We start from the raw sequence: 20,011 nt of genomic DNA, 5'->3' as shown, positions 1-20,011 counted from the left end.
CCCGGCCCGGCCGGTCCGGCTGACTCGACCCGGTCCGGCCCGGTCCCGACCCGGTCCGGCCCGACCTGACCCGGTCCGGGCCTGACCCGGTCCGGCCTGATCCGGTCCGGCCCGACCCGGTCCGGCCCGGCCCGACCCGGTCCGGCCGGCACGGTCCGATGTCCGGCCCGGCCCGACCGGTCCGGCCCGGCCCGACCCGGTCCGGCCCGAGCCGACCTGGGCCCGACCTGGTCCGGTCCGGCCCGACCCGACCCGGTCCGGCCCGACCCGGTCCGGCCGACCCGACCCGGTCCGGCCCGGCCCGGTCCGGCCGACCTGGTCCGACCCGACCTGGTCCGGCCCGATCCGGCCCGGCCCGAGCCAGTCGGCCGGCCCGGCCCGGTCCGGCCGGCACGACCCGGTCCGGCCGAGCGCGACCCGGTCCGGCCGGCACGACCCGGCCCGACCGGTCCGGCCGGCCCGACCTGACCCGGTCCGGCCCGACTCCGACCCGGCCCGGCCGGGCACGACCCGGCCCGGCCCGGTCACGACCCGGCCCGGCCCGACCCGGCCCGGCCCGGCCGGCCGCGACCTGGTCCGGCCGCGGCTCCGACCCGCCCGACCCGGTCCTGGCCCGACCCGGTCCGGCCTGACCCGGTCCGGCCCGACCCGGTCCGGCCTGGCCCGACCCGGCCCGGCCTGACCTGGTCTGGCCGGGCCCGACCTGGCCCGGCCCGGCCGGCCCGACCCGGCCCGACCCGGTCCCCACAACGTCGGCCCGGGAAACCCCAGGTCCTGATCCCGCCCGACTCCCCCGGCTTCTCGGCCCGGCCCGACCCGGGGGTCTCCTACTCCTCCCGAACGGACCCATCCACCCGCCCCCTCGATGGTCCAGGGTACCTCCAGAACCGTCCGCCCCTCCCCACCCACCCCGCACTCCGCCCGGCCCGACCCGCGCGGCCCGGCCCCTCATGGCCACCGGCCATCTTCCAAACGCTCCGCCGCTCCGACGTCGAAGCACAGCTCCCGACGGCTTTTTCCTCAAATTTTCCCTCAGATTTTCCCTCAAAACACTCCCTGGCTGTGCTTTCCAAGTTCCCTCAGTTTTACTTCTCTGAAACTCTCTGTCCTCTCCGAGATATCAAGGAGCTCAAAAACATTTTCCCTCAGGACCTTCACCCAAACACCCTGCTCTGCCCATCTCACGCCGATGCTCAACGCTTCATACCTGTGTAACAGCCCGAAATCTGCCCGAGGGATACTCCACCACCACTTTCAAAGATTTGCAAAGCGCCTTTCGCCTGGCCCCGCCTCACGGAGCTCGGCAGCAGCGGGGACTTTGAGCCTCAGGCGGCTGAGGCGGCTGAGGGGAGCTGCGGGAAGCCACGCCCCTCTGCAGGGCGGGAAAAGCAGCGCAGAAGCGGCACAGCAGCCACCGAGCCGGCCCTGCCCCGGCTTCTCTCCCTCAGCGCACCCTCAGGGCTTCCCCATGGTCCTTCAGGACACCCTTTTCACCCTGTGTCCCTCACAGCCCCTCAGAATCATAGAATCATAGAATCATAGAATCACAGAATAGATTGGGTTGGAAAAGACCTCCAAGATCATCGAGTCCAACCCCTGATCCAACTCCAATTACATGGCACTAAGGGCCACGTCCAAGCTCTGTTTAAAAACCTCCAGGGATGGTGGATCCACCACCTCTCTGGGCAGGCCGTTCCAATGCCTGATTACCCTCTCTGTAAAGAATTTCTTCCTAACATCTAACCTAAATCTCCCCTGGCAGAGCTTGAGCCCATGTCCCCTTGTCCTATTGTTGGTTGCCTGGGAGAAGAGACCAACCCCCACCTGGCTATAACCTCCCTTCAGGTAGTTGAAGAGACTGATGAGGTCACCTCTAGGCCCTCTCTTCTGCAGACTAAATCTATCTTGGCATTATTCTCCTTTCCTAAATAAAGTGTAATATATAATCTCCCAATATTTGAAGGCTAACTAAATTCTATTATTTTTGCAAATTAGTAAAACTTTCTGAGCAAAAAGGCATTTCAGTTCAAGGAAATGTATTCTGATTTTATCCCCAGAGAATCAACAAAAACCACAGTAAGAAATTTCAAAATATGACACTCAAAAATATGGCACTCAAAACCCCAAACTGGAGTGTATATGAGAGAAGTCAGGGATGTTTTTATGTTGAGGATTGCCACAGAAAATATAAAGTGATAGTTAATTACAATTGCTGTTCAGAACAGGGCAGCATGATACACATGAGTCCTAGGCTTGGGGACTGAGCTCTTCATGGCAGGGTATCTGTGTAGAGTAGAAGAACAGAAGAGGTTCAGACTCAAACAGTGAAAATACAAGATAGATGACACCTTTAACTCTGCAGTCTGGGCAGAGTACATGAAGTGAACAATTTTGTTATTCACGGAGACAAAGTTGGTCTGTCTATATCCCACACACACTCTGCAAGTGTGCCATCCCCACACTTGATTCTTCTGGTGAACTCTTACACGTCACTTTCTTTAGTTCACACTTCTTATCTGTGCAGGCAATGAGCTTCAGATACTGCAGACAGGAGAATGGGATTTGTAAATTCTAATGATCTTCCTACTATGTATGGGTTGGGCAGCCTGAGCCATCTGAAGCAAATAGCATTACTTGCTCATCCTTTCTTTTTCCCCACCAATATCTGTTAGTGCTCAGAATGTCATTGCTTGAGTGGAGAAGAAAAAAAAGGGAGTGGGAGTGTGCCTTTGTTTCCTCCTAATGCACCTTCTGCTTGTTTGCATTGCCTGTCTGATGACATCGTCAGTAGGACCTTTCTCTATAAGCAGGCACAAGGAACAGATGTATCAGAAGCAAACAGAGATTTTCTTTAAAGCATTGATTTTCCAGATACTAGGAAGTGTGCATTAAGAAAGATGTGCCTTTTGTGCATCACCCTCAGCACTGCTGAAACGGATATGCCCAGGTTAGGTAGAAACAGGCCACCTATGGTAGCACTGTAGCTGTGACAGCAGTGCGCACACTCATTTTTGATGGAGCACGAATCCTCTTGCTCTACCTAAAGCTTTCTGTTATCAAAAGAACTTGGGAAGTCAGGGATACAAATGGGATTTTGGTTTTGGTTTGCTTGCCTGCTCTCTTTATGTAGAACTTCACGCAGAGAGCGACGACAGAAGATACATTTAGCAGTTTGATTTTCTTTGCTCCAGGATGTCTGGGGATTTTCCCAGTGTTCATCTGATAACATTAAAAATGAATGGGATGGCTAAATGGCTTATAATTTTGCATATTCATTTAACATGAAAGCAATTCTTAATGTGTATCATTATCTCCAGAATTACTTGGATCCTGTTAATGGCATTCAAACCAACCGTTTTTAACTGTTTTCCGGGGGATGTGTCATTACATCATTCATAGCGAGAACAGTACTCTACAATCTGAGCTCAATACTATTGTCCTTTCAGAATTTATTTCTCAGACCATCCTTCTGAAGAGTTGTAATTTTCTATTTTAACCAGTTTTTAGAGTGTTTCCAGATCTTAGCAGAGGACTGGGTATTGAATAGAGCTTATCTCTATCACTTTGAGTCTTAAATGTAATAATACTGACATCAGTGCCCAATCCATTATCCTCTGAATTAAGAGGACCATAGTGACACCAGTGAGTTGTTTGACCTCACATGGCTGAGCCCTAGTCAGTGAGAGAAGGTATAGAGAAAATGGTCAAGCGTAAAAAAAAAAGAAAAAGAAAGGAAAAGAAGCTTAGATTAAAACGCAGGAAAGACAAATCAGTGGTGAAGGCAAAGAGGCAGAGAGGAGTGTGGTTCATGGATAGTGTTAAAGAAAGCAACTATTGGGTGGCAGAAGGAGTGGGGATGATCTGGATGGTACAGCAAGCACCAGAATGAAGTTCTACATGAAGCTTTGGTGCAAAATATCTTGTCATTTTTACTAACTGTAAGAAGAAGTTGAAGCTGCACTTCACTTTCCATACAGTCATTGCAATGATTAATAATAGAGGTTGGGTGGCTGTGGGTGCAAGGATGAAGTATCATAGATCAAATTTCAGCTACATCCAATTTTCTGGCAAAGGAAGGTGGTGGCTGTTGGGCTGGGCCTGGCCAGCAGCTGAGCACCCACACTACCGCTCTCCCCATCCCTCCACCCCCAGCAGGATGAGGGAAAGAATATGAAGCACAAAATCAAAATTCAGGAGTTGAGCTGCAGACAGTTTAATAGGTGAAGGGAAGAGAAAAAAAATCCCAAACAAATAACAGGCCAGAAATCACTTATTATCTCCCACAAGTAGATCAGTGTCCAGCCAGTCTCTGAGCAACAGTCACCAAAGAAGTCAATCCCCTTCCATCTTTTTCTGCTCCCTCACTTTGCATTGCCATACACAACACCACATGATATAGAATATCCCTTCAGGTGAGTTGCCCCACCTGTGCTCTCTCCCATTCATTATCTTGTCTAGCCCCAGCCTACTCACTGTGGGGCAGAGTGGGAAAGAGAGAAAGCCCTGATGCTGTGCAAGTTCATTCCATCCCAGCCAGACTTAGTGCCATGTGCAGTTCTGCAGTACTCAAGCAAGGCAAGCAGAGCAGGTCCAGTGCCAGCCAGCAGCCAGTGGCTGCCAGACAGCTGTGATGGGCAACACAGCTTCAGCATCATTCCAGGAAGTCCTCAGTGGGTCAGGGTTATTTCAGCAAGGTGCACAGCCAGGCACAGGTAAGAAACTTCAGGCAATAGCCAAGGGCAAGGCCATCAAGTCACGATTTGTTACCGTGGCTGAGGACATGCATGTAATTTCCCTTTTTCTCTCCCAAACCTGCACACCATTATGGTGGACTGGTACATTACCAGCAAACTGACGAGTAATATCAGATGACTCTGATCTTTACCAGCTAAGTCACCTTGAAATCACTGGTCAGTGAGAATAGGCAGTGACACAGAACACTTCTTCAATAGACAGATTTTTTATTTAGCCACAGGAGTACAGTAAGGGGAAAATAATGTACTTGTTGCACCATCCACAGCTTTGCCAGTTTTCCTAAGTGCTTTGGTAGATCCAACTTTAAAACCTCTTTGCACTTCATCTCTCTCGTACTGTATCATACATCTAGCTGCCGCCTTTGAAAATCACAGGCTGATCAAACTGGTTTATGAGCAGCAGTGGATCTGGTAACCTTAGAGGAAGCCATAAGGGCAGGATATTCAGAAGACTTCAGAGGACTTGCTTTTGGACCCTGGATGCCTCACATCTTTTAAAAGAGGCAGAAAGGATCCTGAAACCATCACAAGATTTCAACAAAAATTTTTATGGAAATGTCAAGGCAACCAATTATTCAGGATTGACAGAATAAATGTAAGCTCTTTCGTTCAAAGAAATGTCATCAATCTGAGATATCAGTAGCATTACTTTATAAGTGCACTTTATAAACGTCCCAAATCAATATTTAATCTGTGTGAATCCAGGGATCATAGCACCTTCTGTATCAAAGATTGCCAGACTAAAAATGATGGCAAGTTATGGGGCTGTGAAGGAGGAAGCATACCCTTGTGTGACTCATAGGAGTCCGGGGTGGGAGAAATCTGTCCTCGAGATGTTGGGACGCAGCAAATGACAGCGGGGCCTTTGGCAGAAGGTTTAGAGACCTTCTGCACTGAGCAGAGCAGGAAGAATGAATCATTAAAAAGAACCTGTAAATCATGAAGATAAAACAGAGATTCCCAGAATGGATGTAATTCCCAAAGAATATAATCTGCTTAATGGAGAAAATGTGCACTCCAGCACACGTCTGTGTACACAGATGAATATCCATTGACCAGATTAAACACTCTTCAGTAAGTTTATTCATAGAACTAGCTGAAGCCAGCTCAGATTTTATACATTCTAATACTTTTAGATATGGTTCCTGTATACCTTTGAGAAAAATAGAAGCCAAAAGATCAGCACAGGAAGTTCTCTGCCTTATCTACTATTTCTTTCTCACTTGGAGGTCCATTCTGTGTTCATATGAAAGCCTTCAGGGTGGTACTGTTTCTGCTTGAAATAACTAGGTTTGGCTTACTGGTTCCCAGGGCTTGCAAGAGGAAAGGATGGAAGGACAGGGCAAGCCTCAGCTGTATTACAGTGCACTTGTGGCCCATCCTGACCTTGCATTCCCTGCTGCAGAGCCCAGAGGAAGGAAACAGCACCGTCAGGGATGACTGATGACAGGGGAAGGCATTTGCTGTCCTCACTAAAAGGATCAAGTTCCAATAAGCAGCCTCCAGAGGAGATATGAAGATAGATTTACTCCTCCACTCCCCCACAGGGACTTCTCATGGTGGCTCGAGGCCCCTCTTTGACTGCGCTGTGATGACAGGGCACAGCTGAGACCCCATTAGCATCATTCCTGCTTTGAAACATTGGAACCAGCAAATCCCACTGACCACTGACAGACAAGCAGCTCTGAACAGGGTCAGGCTCATAAACCTCTAGGAACGACTGGAAGTAAAATATTCCAAATAGGAACAATAAGTATGTGTGGTAGGCACGAAGGCACAGAGCCCAGACTTCATTAAGGTAGCTTTTATATTTTGAAAAGCAATATTAAGAAACACTGGAAAATGCAAGATAAACACAACAGTTGCTTCTACAAGTTTTAACCTTGTATTGCTTGGCCATTTTGACATATAAATTATTGCTTACTAGCTCTCATAAATACACGACACAATAATAGGTACAGAGGCAAACAAGCATAAAATATGCAAAGGAAAACATTGGCAACACTGATTCTGGCAAATCAGATTACTTCACACATACCAGGTCTCATAATGGTGGATAACTACTAGCTGTAGTCCCTGAGAAGTCAGGTGAATACCTTGGTTTGGGGGGTTCTATTTTATTACTTTTAATGCAAGCTGACACCATTACGGCACTCAGAGAGAACAGGCGGGTGTTCTTACCTCAGCTCATTGACTTCATCCCAGTGTTTAACAGTGTATAAGATGACAATAAATAGGCTATGCAAATAAATATTACTCTGCTAAAATGTTTAGTATTTACATCTTTCTTTGTAGTTTTACAGCAGCACAGGTCTTTATTTCTAGTTATTATTTCTGATAACACCCTTTTTTTTGCCACTGCTATGCAAATGAAATTTATTACTAGCCAAGACGGTGCTGGAATCAACAAGCTGTGTCATACAAACATCTAAATTTGTTGCGACAAAATCCCACATCAAAGAGGTATAAAGTGACATAGCTCCTTCCTTTGTTATGTGTAATTGATCCTCCTAGCTACTAAAAAAAAAAAAAAGAAAAAGCAGAGTATTTAAGCCCAGGTGTGACTGTGATAAACTGAATTTACAATATTTATTAGATTTTATCCTACGTAACCTAACTGCACTATTGAAGGATGTAAAAAAACCCATAAATCACATAATATCACCAGTGCTGGACCCTAGCAGAGGCTGTATAGTATTACCCTTCCCTTTCACAGGGCTTACTTATAGTTCTTCTCCCAACCACCACACCTTCCAACTGCTTGCCAGTCTGCAGCAGAGCTCTGCAGACAAAATCCTGTTGAATGAAGTCTCTGAAGGGCCTCTTTTTAAATTAGACATATTAGCTACAGGTTAAGGCCATTTGCCTTTCTTTTATGGTAGCAGTTATAAGGTCCGTATTTTCAGCGTGAAGTCGATGCAGCCTTGTTGGACCCTGAGACCAGAAATTTATATCCAAGTTATACAGGCCACGATAAAAACTAGGTTTTAAAGTTATAAACAGGAGTCTAATTAGCTAATTAGTAGTCTAACATAGATAACAAGGTTGATTCTGGCTCTATGCCTTCAAACTGATTTTATGCCAGCTGCAAGGGGCAGAGAACACCTGATTTAGTGTGAAATGACAGTGGTGCAGACAGCCAACACCTCAGCTGGCTCCAAGTGTATTGGTACAAGTTATCCCTTGACTTCATTTTGAACTGGCAGAGTGAGGAGCCTTCAAGGTCACTCTAGCAGGCTTTCAAATGCAAGCCGCAGCACGGAGTCATTGTTATTTCCTCCCCCCACCCCTTCTTTTGTTTCCTTGTCTTTTATTCTTCTCTGGCATCGCTGTTGCTTCATCAGCAGTAACTACCCAAAACTATCACAGAGCCAAATGCAGTGAACTGAGAAACAGCGTCACTTTCGCACCCTGAATACCTTCTAATCCTCCCTCTCCCACAGATTTCAGGAGAACAATTTGCGGACCAAAGAGTTACACCATATTAGCCGAAGCATGGTCTACATACAGGCTCCTAAAAATAATACCACAGTAAAAAAAAAAAATTCACAAGGGGGAGCTCAAAACCCAGGAAACCATCCAGGTAATGCAGTTAGGGTGGGAATTCCGAGTGCTGCATCCCGAGGAAGAACTGCAGTAACACAAGCAACAAATTGTATCCGGTTTTTGTTCTTACGCTGCAAAAAGGAGCCCACCACAGCTAGTATCTTCATCTGAACGGTTTTGGTCTGTTTGCACTAAAGAGTTAGTTACAATATGTGCAGTCACATCTACAGAAGAACATAGGAAATTTTTACTCCGTGGCCAGCAAGAGTTTATTTTTTTTCTTTTTACTGGGTATAAAGAAGATTTTTTTTCTTAAAAAAAAACAAAACGAAAACAAAAACAACCATATAGCATTTGATAATAACAAAGTACAAGCAAATACATTTCTGAAACATCTGTTTCCTTTACAATAGATCTATACAATATTTCACAGAGGGGAAAACTGAATGCATTCTACAGATTCCCCCCCAGACTACTTGTTAAAGCTGCTTCTTTTAAATCCCTTTAAACCAGAGATAACACAATGATGAAGAGCATGCTGCTTCAGTATTCCCACATTTTAGTAAATGAGCATTTTCTTGGAAGTCTTCCTCATGTGGAAAACATACAATAGAGATGGGTGAGCGATGCTATGTACCCCCCCTGCTCTGCAAAAGGACTGTTGCCGTGAGTCAGTGCCAAACATGTGCCAGACCCTGGAGCACTCTGCACATTGCCTGCAGCATTCACTGGATTATTTCAGGGCAACTTCTTAGCACTGAAAACCAGAGCTATGGTTATGGTGGTGCTCGAGAGGTAGATCAGCTGTAGACAACACTTGAGAAATGCTGCCTCAGGACATGCCCAGATGTAGTACTTGTAGCTACATGAGAATTGCATAGGGGAAGGGTGTGAGAGGAACAAAAGCAGTAAAGGGACCCTGATGCTGAGAGCTCGGTGTGTATGCAGGTAATTACAGTGGTACCCTGTAAGGTGCACATTTTTGTTCTTTAAAAACTAGAAGCATGTGCAGGTTAGGTGAAGTTTTACCTGCTGGAAGGGTATCTCCCAGAGATGAGTTAGGAATATAGGTGGGTCTAGGCATTGCCTCTGAATAGACACCGAGGAGGCTGTAATCCAAGCAGAAAACAAAGCTTCTGCTCTAATAATTCGTAACATGTTAACTGCAGGACCCGGTGCTAAATCTGAGATAACTGAAAAGGAAGAAAATAACATGTTTTCAGTATACAAATAATCGTGTCCATGAACTGCGACAAAAGTGGATTGGTTCTTACAGTGTGGATGAACAGGTTCTTAAAGGGACCGTAACAGCATGAACTGTTTACTGCTGACACACTCTTGAGTTTCATCCGGTTGTGCTACCTTGTTATATTCCCATCCTTGGTTGTTTGCACTTATCTCAAATACAATGCTCCAGTGGACTCAGAAGAACTGCAGAGACTGCACATTATTTTTGGCAACAATACTTCGGCAGCCTTGAATTAGTGAGGTACATATGTGGTGAACTGGGAATCAATCCCCTGGCGGCATGTTGCTCGCTGAAACGCTTTGCTGCTGTGACACGATGATTCCTTTCATCCTAATACTGGCAGAATCTGCATTGAAAGCTACACTGGACCCAACAATATTTTCACAGAAACCAAGCTCCTGAGTTCAAAGGACGCTGCTCCACTCCCTCACGTCCCAGTGACCAGTGGGAATGGCACCAAGCTTGCCCTGCAACTCTGTGAGCAGCTCCTTTGCTGGCTCTTGCCTGATTTTCCTGCGCACGTTGTGCAAGCTACGGATAAAACTCGGTAAACTGTTCTTATAAAGGGAAGCAACGCGCTTGGCTTAAACATTCACTTAATTCGAAGTGCTGCAGTTACAAGGTTATATGAAGCTGTGTACGCTCACGCTCGTGGCTCTATCCCGTGAGAAAGCTCAAACAGAGCTTGCTGGTTGTCGATGACATGCAGGTGATGGACATACGGCTTCAGCTCATGATGCTCTTTCGAAGGAACTTCAATGCCTGCAAGACAGGAGAAAGGGGATGGATCAGAAAGCTGTGCCTTACCTGCTTCTCTGTCCTGTGTTACAAAGTCACTGGTGTGCCACGTCAGGTGCTAGACAATCATGAGAAAGACACACAGTAATCCAAAGGACTTGCTGTTGAAGTGCAGTGTATGAGGTAACAGCTTGGTAGAGAGAAGGGGAGAAACAAGAAATAGGCAATGCTGGGCAGCCAGCACACACAAAGGAGTGGACAGCACAAAGTGGACAGCAAGAAGCTGACTCTTCCCAACAGGAAGACTTACTCCTGCTGACAGTACAGGCAGTCCATTCTCTGTTAAGGGTGGTTCAAGGTTTCCTTTGTGCTGCTCTTGCAGCACAACAGGGCCTTGAGCATGGGTGGGCAAACCAGACTGTAACTTTTAAATAATCTTAGCACAAGTTTAGAAGACACCAGGCCTTGGACGAGTGTCTCCAGAGCCGGTGAAAGGTGACAGTGCAGCAGATGGATACGAAAGCTCTTCAAAGCTGCTCTGACAGGCTCCCACATTTTGATCTGTTATGCTTTTGATTTCTGATCTAGTAACAGAGACAAGAGTCATGCTGTCATTTTGTGGGAGTTTACACAGTAAGAGGAATTAGCTGTGTAACAGACAAATTGAAGGGTGGCTGCAATAGCAGATATTCTCTGTTATAAGTTTTATGCCCATCACGGCCTTGTGAGAACTCGTCGTCTGTGAAACGCTCCACCATGGCTGGTACTAGCAGAAGCGTAAAAGGAAAAACTAAGCCCATGGCCACGAGATCCATTGAGACAGGCAGAGAAAGCAACACTAACGACTGTTGACAGACGAGCAAAGGTTGGAAAGCTCGCTTCTAGTCCGTGTCCTCAAGGAATTTTTAATATTACCATAAATGGACAAAGAAAACGCCTCAAAATTCCCTGAACCAATCAGCTTAACTCACACATTCCCTCCTTCTCCTTTGTTTTATTATCATCCTTTTCTCCACACTCTCCAGCTATACGAGGTTGCCAGGAATGAACCATCCCTCTTGTTTCTGGAGATGGCTGCGTGATGCTGTGTGGGTAACACGGGCTGTGAATGCAGCCAGTTCTGCAGGTGGCTGCTAATGAGGTTCCTGGGCAACTATTTTAAAGAGCTGTTTTGGAGCAGCCATCTAACTTGAGCAATATCAGAGAGAACAGGACAATGTGATAAATCCGTGTCAGAATACAGAAATGACCTTTTTGCTCTAAAAGGGAAAGGGATCTCAGCAGCTGTGCTGAACATACTAAAAAACAATTGTATTTCTCATTAACACCTCAGATGACAAAAGCTTGAATTCTATTATTTTCTAGGGCTGTTTTTCCTCACTTTTGAAATGCTATGATTTGTTTTCAGCATTTAGGACATAAACGTGTTATTTCCATTAAAAAGGCATTTCAGTCTCACTTGGAACCTAACCAGTTTCTAATCCAGAAACACTCTGGCCTACAAGCTTAACACACATGATAAAGATCATAAACAATAATAATATTCCTTGCTTAGTTTTGTTTGAATTCTTTCCTACAGTGAGATGCCTGCTGCTCTTAGGCAAATCTGGGAATTGATGCAGTAGAAAGACTCACATTTCCGAGAGCAAAATAAGCCCACTAGAAAAGGAAACTGTCCATAAAGGCTCAATAAATATTCAGTGAATTAATTTTATGCCTAAATGAATTTAAGAAAAAAAAAAGTGCCTACAGGGATGTCTGTATAAGCTGCTTTTTAAATGCCAGCTTCACAAGAAATCAAGTCTGCGGTAAAACAAAATAACAATCACGTACTTCAAACTAGCAGATTACATGGTAATTCTCAGGTATTAACCTTGGATTTATGCTGTAAGACTTAGAAAACCACTTGGAAAAAGAAAAGGCAAAAATGAGATGAAAGATATGCAGAGAAGGTGCAAAAAACCCCTCACATCACTAGAAGGAACCAGTACTACATTTATAGTGCCAAATTAAAAATATTTTAATTTACAGGCGTGGTTTGGATTAACCAATATTTCCTTCATTATCTGAAAAAAAAAAAAAAAAAAGGCTCAAGGCACAGCTTGTTCCTTCTCTCCCTCTCTTATACATATATCTCAAAATAATACAGGAACCATAATTCTCCAAGGTACCTGTATTTATACAAAAAATTATTATTATTCTTTTCACTGGAGTCCATGCTGACAGCTGTTGAAAATTCATCTGGAGAAAAAAAGAAGATTTAGACTATATTTTCCCCAAGGCTGCAGCACAGTTCTGAACTTCTCTTTGAAAAAGAGGTTTTAGTGACCTCAATAAATAACATGTTTGGCTTAAGGGTTTGGCTTAAAAACTAACCACTTCCTAAAGTAGTGTTGGTTTTGTCCCCTTCCTGTATTTAACCTCTCTGCAGAGAATAAGAAACACCGAGAAGGAGAAACGGAGGTTTCTCCTCTGTGAGCAGTAGAACAAAGCAAGCTGGGTTCTTCTGACTTGGTCCCTTAGGGTTGGGTTCTCTGGAGGCTAACAAGGCAGAAACAAAACAACCAACCAACCAACCAACCAAACAAAAAGAAGTCTTCGGTGCAGCTGAGGCACTCACAACTGTTCCCATCAGTGTCTAAAGCAGGCAGATCTTTATTTGCAGCTTCCCCTAGCACAGGCACTAACACAACAGCTCCCTTTCCTTTCTACTCTAGTTTCGTGAAACTCACAGAATCTTCATACCTTCAAGACTTGTACAGTTTTGTGAAATGAGGTTAGGAACCCAAAATAAGCAAACAGTTCTTGGTGAAAAGCCGAGTGAAAAGCTGTGGTGATTAATGCCATCTTTTAGCTACTGGAAGCCAAGACAGCTGTGAATCCATTACCAAAACACACAGACTGGCAGGAGATTGAGTTAACTTGGTCATGGCTGGGAAAGGGAGAAACAGCAGCATACACCAGAGGCCTCCATTATTAAGTACAGCTGGCACAGATCTTACACAGGGTTTTGAAGAGGTGGTAATTTTTGTAGGAAAATAATTCATTAAAGTTTGGAAGCTGTTTCTACAAACACTTTGTTAAGTAAAATTTCATCCATTTCTGTTATGCTGACCTTCCAATAGTTATGCCCTCTCTTGCGAATTCCTTAAATAATTGTTGTCCACATTTTGCTGCTGCAGGAAACTGAAAAGAAAACAGGGAGAGGAAGAAATGCCAACACACACACAAAAAAAAGAAAAAAAAAATCCCAACAAACCCTCAAGGCCATACAAATGCAAAATAAGTAGGGAATTTTGGCTACTCACCAAATTGGTTATTTCTGCAATGTCTCAATGCCCAAACAGTATCTGCAATCATGTGCTGCAAAGAAAATACAAAAAACATCAGTGAGAAAACCTGAGACAGATTCTCTCATTAGAAAAAACTGAAAAAATCTCCTTGCCCTACACTCTGCAGCAAAAAGCAACTGTAGTAAGGTAGAAAATGGAGACAGCAGGAAAAACTTTGCTCTTTATCTCAGTGATACCATTTGATGAAATAGGGTTAGTCTAGGTGAGTTCTTGGTATCACACAGATTAAATGAGAACAACTCCCTGAGAGCCTATGGGAAGTGGTAATGGAAAATAATCAAACAACTGCTCATTTTTGTTCCAGTGACTTTTATTAAACTGAAAGCCTACAGCAAGGAAGTCCTGAGGACTGGCTGAGTGCTCAGAGCTCAACCCCAGCTTTAGTGCGTTATCCAGGATATTCTGTAGTCTGCAACCTCTCCTTCTGTCTCCACATGTTGTATAATTAGACTCTCTTTGTGGCACAGACTACACTCCTTGGCATATACTTGTATAATGCCTAGCACAATCAGGTACCAGTATCAGCTAGGCAGTTTTCTGCAGTATAACCAGCACAGAAAAAAGCAGCCCATAACCTAAATGCTGCAGAGCGAGCACCCTGACATCCTCACAGGCATGGACGAGTAAGACTCTCCTGCAGGCATGCTATTTTAACAAAAGCTGGTGCTAACAGGGATACTGGATGTTCACTTAGATGACGCGGAAGAAATAAAGGGTTTAAGTCCAGTTTGTCATTCAGGCTCAGGTCTTCAACTTACAAAAACTGGGATTGTTCACTACAAATCAGCGGAGCGAGCTCATTTTCACTAGATACTACCCATAAAGTTCTTAAACCCTTACTTTTCTTAATTTCACTGCTTCTGTGGCAACTCTTCACCAAATCTAGTAATTAACTGAAGCAAACTGCAGTTAGCAGGAATGATCTGATGGCTCATGCAAACAGCTAATGCTCTTCTCTCATCTCCCTCAAAAATGATCAGAGGTGGAAAGGATTAACTCTCTTGAGCAGAGGACGTTTAAGACCAGAATGATGCAGAACACCTCGTCTCTCGACCCCCTGGGAGAGGTTTACAAGGCTTCTCCACAGAAAAGCTTATCACAAGAGCACCTTTAATGGAAACTTCATATTCCTTTCATCAGTGAATCAAAATAATTTTTCTTGTTACCCACTGTGCTTCATTTGCCATGAAATCATGCAATCTCTCGTGCTGATGTCCTTGCACTGTTTATAATGAAGTTCTGATGAGATGACCTAGATTTCCTGATCAATAGAGTGAGTACTGAGAGCGCTACAACTTCCATCAGTGCTGCTATTGTGATCTTTTCCAGCTGATACCCTTTGCATTTGGATTTTAGAAGTAAGAGAGGCCCCCCTATCACACACACTGTAACTTCTTGCTGTTTCTTCTTTGTAGTCAGTCAGTGTTAGGGTCCATCCCAAGACTGCCTTCTGGAAATGATGCTCTGGTAAGAGAAGAACCTCTTTGTGGAACACTTCAAGCAGAATCCCAAATCTCCTGGCTTTAGTAGCCTCATTAGGAATTTCTCTCTGTTTTCAGCTCTCTGGGATCCAAAAGTGATACAGAAAATCAGCCAATGTATCTGCAAAGCAAATGCTATCTCCTCACCGTTTAAACAGGTGCGTGCATACTGTTAGTGTGATGAATAACACACGTCTTCTGGCCTTTCAGCCTACCAGCTGAAATAAACCTAGGATTATTAGCACACCTTTAAGTGGAGACAGCAAAAACTCAGGCTTGGGGGTTGCACAGATACTCGGGGGGTGGGGGTTGAGAACCCTCAGCTGCAGTACACAGTCCTTACAGACGAAGGCACCAGGTAAGCTGGCGCTATGGAAAAGAGTAATGGCCACTGACCTGTATTAGAGTTTGCTGAAGTGGGGGTAAGACTGTCATTGCTAAGATATGGCTGGTGGCTGACTGGAGGGAAAAACCTGAAGAAACCACCTTTCAGTGAAGCAGCTCAGAAAAGATCACGAAAATACCTTGAGATGTAACAGCATAAGACCGTATTTTCATTTCTTCCTTCAGATTCAGTTGAAGAAGTAAGTACGGTACTAAAAATCAATCTAATGCTACTGTAGACTAGATTTTACCCAAAATGGAGTTAAATAAGCCACTGCAATCCCTTCACTTTTCGCTAAAGCTAGGTAACATTCCTGAGACAAGAGATCATTTCATTTTCTTCTCTTTGCAAATTCCCTTCTTTATATTTTGAATTAACTTTGTCTCCACTGCAATCACATCATGTCAAATCAAATTCAGTCGCGGTAGGATTGTTGAGGTCTAAGAATATAAAAGAAGCAGGCAGGGACCGTAGGGAGAAATAAGATCTTTTATTAAACCAACTAACATAGTTGGAAAAAATAATGGTTCAAACTGACAAGTCCTCCTTCAGACGAGGTGTTTAACGCAAAAATGAAATATTTCAAAACAGTGATCCAAATGGAGACACGACAAACGACCTTCGCATTGATATTCATAAGTAGAAATTCTACTCATTTATAACAGTGAGTAAGATCCTTCCCCAAAGCGGTAATCTGCTATGGTAGAATAATTCTTTTTTTCTTTTTCTGCAACAGCAAATCTGCAGGTGAGGTTCAGTGGCTTGATCCAAACCCAGCAGGAGTCAATGTCAATCCTAACTTTTCTCAGCAAAGGCCAGGAAGTGCTCGACGCTTCAGTGTTCAGCGCAGAACACCAAGGAAGACATTGTTCTTTGGGACAAAGCCCTTATAATTAGAAAAGAAACATGGCCTGATGTGTATGTGATCATGTGTGATGCATCTTGTTAGTTCATGCCCACTGACTAAATCCTTTAACATTCAAACGAGCCAGTGTAATAGCAGTGTACTGCCTGAGTTTCCACTAAACTGATATTTAAATCTCTCCTAAGCCCCTACTTCCTAAGCTTGCACTATTGCCTGCATTCATATGTACACAGGGCTGCATGAGACAGCTTGGTTTCTGAGAGCGTGACCTGACTACTAATTTGGAGGAAGTGTCAATCTGAATAACCCTTACCCTACGACCATCACCTCAGACTCTCCCCCCCCTGCCATTTAAAATGCCCATTATCCATTTGAATGGAAAAGGTGAAATCCTGGCTCACTGAAGTCAATTAGCAAAGCTCCCACTGCCTCTGGAGACACAATGGTGACAGGAAGGACAGGAATTCTTACCCAGCAAGCCCAGCATACATTAGCCATACACACGATTAAACAACAAACTAACAACCAACCAACCAAACTAAACAAGTGCTGGCTAAGACTGAAACAAGAATTAGATCCTACATATTCACTAAACAAATATGTGGGCCAGTGGGGGGATTTTAGTAACAATTATTGTGCATCAAGGGCTAGTTTAATTTACATGTTAATTGGACGTACTTCCAAGAGGCAATGAAGAAGAACATGCTAACGAGTTTTATGCAAACACCTAAAGGTCAAACAGTTAATGGACCTGGGACAAGAAAACCTTTCCTTAAATGCAAATCAGTGTTCTCCTAAATTCTGCAACAAGAAAAGGTACAGAAATCAAATAGAAAACACAAAAAAACAGAGCTCAGGTTCAAAAGTCAAAGTCTGCATCTGCTTGCAAGCTGAAAGACATTATGTTGTACATTATGATAAGATGGGAAAATAAGTTCATCATCTGGTTCATGAGTAACTCCATGGTTGCATGTTCATTCTCAAACAATTATAAACACACGGAGAAAATAGTTGGGAAGAGTTCACCAGGCACAGCCATCTGGACGAACAGTCCCACGGCATAGCTAGAGCAACTGGGAAAAAACCATTTTGGTTTCACGATCAAATTCTACAGGATAACAAAAAAAAAAACCAAAAAACCCAAACAAACCACCACCACCACCTTCACCACCAAAAAAATCGAAATTTCTCTACTCCGCCACTGTTCAGATATACAGACTTCGGCTTTGTGCCATGAAAATACTATCAAAAAAAAAAAAAAAAAAAGAAAAAGAAAGAAAAAAAGAAAAAGGCAAATGGGAAATCAAACCTCCATCAGTAACATTATACCAGAGTTACCAGAGTAGATGTCATATGATGTCTAGAGTGAATGTGGCCAAAGATACAACGTCAGTAAGTGCCCTTATGCATAAAAGTTAAAATAGTGATATTTACAGTCAGTTTAATTCATATTTCAGGCATTATTTTCTTCATCATCTAACCTAGACCAAAAAACTTCTCTTTCATTCAAAATCCCTGGAATTACCATACCAGTGTCAGGTGACAAACTAGAGGAACCTTTTCTTAAGTGAGAGACCACAAAAGCCTTGAGACCAAAAAGCAATGAAATATAATTCAGAGAAAGCTGAAGCAGGAGAACTTAACTGATAAGAAATAGTCCCCGAGGTGGTGCAAAGGAATTGATCTCACTCAGTAAGAAAATGAGTGGGCTGTGTGATGGCCACTTCTAACTTAGACATTTTACACAGAAGTGGAGGAGGAAGGAATGAAAAAAAAGAGGACCAGAGGAAAAGGGCAGGGGAGATAGACTGTTGACTGTTTTATCATGCTTGCTCTAAAAATTACCCGTTTTTCTTTCTGATTCATCCAGAAGAAAACCTCTTAGTCTTACAAGATAAGGAAGGGACAGGGAAGAATAGAACGTGAGTCTTTTGAAAAACAGGAAGGACAAAATTAGCTCAACAGCTTTTCAAAATTAACAAGGTTATCCAGAAATGTTTTATTTCCTTCATGGATGAATGTTACATCTGAAAAATAAAATAAAGGAAAAATAATTACTTGTCATGGTTTTTTGTTTAATGCAAAGCAATAAAATGACTAAACAGCAACAGAAAGGAAAAAAAAAAAAGCATCCCATTGAAGATTGACACAATACCATATAACAGTGAATAAAAGTCTGGTTTAACGATGACATGCAGAGATTATTAGACAACACTAGATACACATTGCAATGAGAGTATTTTCAAAAGGGAGCACGGATTTCTTATTGAACCTGGGCTGTGTTACTTCCAGGGTGCATAACATACAGGGAATGGTTGGGAGCAGGGGAGGGCATGCAGAAGGATGGCCCTGTAGGGCATGGCAGCTCTCCACACACCGTGGCACTGGTCCAGACACGTTGCCCGTGGCTGTGCCTGGGCTGGAGCTGGTCAGTCCCTGAGCCCAGAATTCCATGGGGGTAGAGCTACCAGATGCTGGAGTTGGCTCTGACACTCCTTCATCTCTCTCTGCCATCTGCCAACATGAAAGATCATTCTTACTGGGGAAGCCATTACCTTGGCGCTACATTTCTGACAGTTCCAGCAAGTTTTGCAATTTTTATGAAGTAGCTAATGAAACTAGGTTGGCTGTCACCTGTCTGCACTGGAAACGTTCCCTTAACATTCACATTTTCCGAAGTGGCCTGAACGCTGGTGATAATGGGGATGGCAGATTACAACGATAGTGGAATGTCAGCTCTTCGGGGCACATTGATCCAACAAAATGTAAACAGACATTTCCCATCCTGAGGATGAATGCACAGATCCTAGAGCTACTGACAACACGTATCAGTCCCTTGTGATACAGTTCCTGCTCTTTCCTTGAAACATCTGCATAATTAGCAAAAAGCTATTGAAAGAGCAATTCTCTCAGTGTCTGACTGTGCCTGCCTCAGTAGGGTTTTGGGAAATCGTAGGGGGGAGAAAGTTTGCGACCCCTTTTTCTGAAGAGAGAGGGAAGGATAGAAGAGACTTGCTTCCTCTCCACCCACTCCCCTCCCCAGTCCCAGGGAGAGGATGGAGAGACAGACAGAGAGAAGGAAGGAAAGAGGACATACCACCCGCGATACGTGCCAGCCACAGACTGACCACTTGGCTGCCACAACACTGGGGTCACACTGACACATCCATCATCAGTCAAATCACTGCTGTTAATGACAGACGGTTTTTTTAGGAGTGGAACAGCTCAGTAAGCTTTACTAAGGAAGCAAGAAATAAATTCTGCATTGAAAAAGCCCTCTGAGAGGAATATCGAGTTCCTAATTTGGAGTCCGAGAAATAAAAAATGGGAAGTATACAACACTGATCCTTACCAAAGAATCGCTTAGATCTTTTTGGTAGACAAACATACGACTGGATGACTCCAAAGATTTTGAGATAGCCAAGTCATTTGGTTCTAGTTCTTGTTTTTCTGTAAAACAGCAAACAAAACACAAAAGTTTCAGAACAGGAGTAAAAGCTATACGTGATAAAAAATGTACAATTATTTGTATTTGTAAAACCACATCAATTTCTTAGAGGGGAACAGCATGAAATTCAGTCCCAGTGGGACCCATCACCTCCCCGCTGTTCAATCACAATAAAGGCAAGATGTCTCTGAC

The 20,011-nt window shown here is 44.1% G+C and overlaps 1 long non-coding RNA gene across 2 annotated transcripts; it reads right to left on the bottom strand.

Moving 5' to 3' along the window:
- Positions 1-8,581: 8,581 nt before the first annotated feature.
- LOC126652247 (uncharacterized) lies at positions 8,582-19,850 on the bottom strand. 2 transcript variants are annotated; one of them, XR_007631911.1, is made up of 5 exons: positions 19,724-19,822; positions 18,749-18,885; positions 18,217-18,398; positions 13,596-13,650; positions 8,582-10,311 (listed from the first exon to the last, which is right to left on the bottom strand). It is a non-coding gene; the product is annotated as an uncharacterized LOC126652247 (long non-coding RNA). The 2 variants fall into 2 exon arrangements; XR_007631912.1 differs by lacking the exon at positions 18,749-18,885 and having other exon boundaries at positions 19,724-19,850.
- Positions 19,851-20,011: the final 161 nt, after the last annotated feature.

The sequence above is a fragment of the Myiozetetes cayanensis genome, unplaced genomic scaffold (assembly GCF_022539395.1).
Source record: "Myiozetetes cayanensis isolate MyiCay16 unplaced genomic scaffold, myiCay2020 scf717, whole genome shotgun sequence".
In the NCBI taxonomy this organism is placed as follows: Eukaryota; Metazoa; Chordata; class Aves; order Passeriformes; family Tyrannidae; genus Myiozetetes; species Myiozetetes cayanensis.
Note: the sequence above shows the minus strand (reverse complement) of the source record. Positions and strands in the feature narration are given on the sequence as shown.